Source organism: Diadema antillarum, unplaced genomic scaffold (assembly GCF_040938485.1).
Source record: "Diadema antillarum isolate AM-2024a unplaced genomic scaffold, OU_Dant_1.0 seq00000103_RagTag, whole genome shotgun sequence".
In the NCBI taxonomy this organism is placed as follows: domain Eukaryota; kingdom Metazoa; phylum Echinodermata; class Echinoidea; order Diadematoida; family Diadematidae; genus Diadema; species Diadema antillarum.
The window spans coordinates 120,623-123,048 of record NW_027271190.1 but is presented as its reverse complement, the minus strand read 5'-3'; positions in this window follow the sequence as shown (position 1 = coordinate 123,048).

Sequence of the window (2,426 nt, the reverse complement as noted above, 5' to 3'; positions counted from 1 at the left end):
TTGCATTTGCATAGGCTATGCACGTACAAACTACTTGATGTGAATGGCGACAACATGTAGCCACGTGTGGATGCGGGTCAAATCGGTCCACATGTGGGTCAAATACGTTCAGCAACGCGAACACCGACACCGAACATGAATGACTAAATTTGATAATCTCTGGGGCTGGTGTTAGCCAGTGGAAAAAAACACCAAACAAACAAACACGCAAAAGGATTTAAAGGACAAGTCCACCTTTATAGACATGTGGATTGGGTGAATGCAGCAAGATTAGTAGAACACATCAGTGAGGGTTTGAGGTAAATTCGACAACCCGTTCAAAAGTTATACATTTTTGGAGTTTCTGCTAAGTCACTGCTGGATGAGAAGACTACTACAGCTTGTGATGTCACATGACGTACAACGATATAAAGAAAACATAAAGAAAATTCAACATATTTTCACTTTTCTCGCATAATAAAAGAACGCTTGACTTGCGCCTTTCAGAAGACAGGGGGAATAATATTACCCTTAACATAATTATGTCAGCGACAAGTCGAGGAAATGTGCATTTTTTTTTTTCAAGAAATAAAAATTTGTGAAATTTTCTTTATTTTCTCCTTATATCGTTGTATGCAAGTGACATCGTACACTCTAGTAGTCTTCTCATCCAGCAGTGACTGCGCAGACACTTTAAAAATTCATAACTTGTCAACGGATTGTCCGATTTTCCCCAAACTTTCACTGATGTGTTCTATGTGTTCTAGTAATATTGCTGCATTCACTCATTCCACATGTATATGCAAGTGAACTTGTCCTTTAAAAATGCTATATTCAGGGAGACTGCACCTTCTAAGACAGTTTAGACATATAGCCACTAACAAAGAGAGCAATGATAATTAAGTTACAATATTTTGTCCATTTTCTATGACAAATACAATACGATATATTCATCTTCCTGAAATAATCACTGGTATTTTATCGACACTAAACAAAACTTTTTTTTTTCATGGCTAATCGAAAAAAAACAAACAAACAAAATATTGTTAATGCTCCAATGGTATTTGACTAAACCATTAGATATAATACCGTGCACAAGATGCTACAATTTAACGGGGAGCAACATCAAAACAAAAATTTGCATACAAAAATTTGACAAGAATAAAGGGAAGTGCTGAAGTTATCATAACGATACACTGCCATACATACGAAGTTACATCATGCAGGCATCGTACATAATGTGCCACATAGCCGATAACGCCATGAACGAATACATGAGAGTAACTATGATATTATACCGGTAATAATTTTCATTACGAAATGTAGTATTTGCGATTAACGAGGCAAGAGTCGTTTTTTTTTAAATTACTGGAAAGATGACACCTTGATTAAACTTTCATTGCTTTGATTTACGTTGAAAACTGAATCATGAACAGATGTTGAGAAAATTTATAATAAAACTATGCGCAAAATGAACTTAAAGCATTGTTAAAATTGATGTCGCATGTAGTACAGATATTGGAAATAATTGTTCACAAACAAAACGCTGAAGAGATACAGAAAAAAATGATTCTTTACATGCGGAAATTAAATCTGGAGACTTGTAATAATGAAAATCCACGAAACAAATGAACACATAACTAGTCGTAAATGATGGAATGTATAGCTTATAGGAATGTAGATTAAGGTATTTACCCAGCAGAATTGTGTTCTTAAAAGTTGGACTTAAATATTGCGGCATATTTTAGGCGAGATATCAGTGCATGATTAAATCAGGTAGTGGATACTTCAATTCGTAGGGGAAAAAAAGCCGATAACTAAATGTGGGGAATTGAAAGCAACTTTACAGTTTTTCTATAATAATGAGGGTTGTGGCACATGGCATTATGATATGGTTGATTTAGGAACACAAATATTATGAATTGCTGTTTACCTGAAAACTTTGTGGTTCTCTCCGTTCACACCGCTCTGAGGCGTAGGCTCCGGGGTAAGCGGAGAAGACAAAGAAAATGAGAAGAGACAAGCAACACACGTAGAGTTTCCAGCTCCAAGATGCCATGGTTTCTTTAGATGTACTGTAATCTTGCGAGAGTGTAAATCCTTCGAAGAGCCCCCCTGCCTACCTGTTGTTCATTAATGGGGACAATGAAATCATTACATCAGTGACCATAATGTAACTGTCATTACATAAGTATCATCAATCATGACGTCGACACGTTGTTATGTGGTGCTAAAATATCCAGTTTATTATCTCATGATATCATTTCGACCAGTTAAATGTTACGAGGGCCTTGTACTTGTTTTTGTTTCTAACAAGCATACACTGCAATTTATATTCATATAAGAATAATACAAATTAATTAATTGGAATGAAGAAGTCTAACGATCCTAGTCGGGTGACTCACACCTCAAGATATTTGAGATAATATCAATGACACAATGAATTT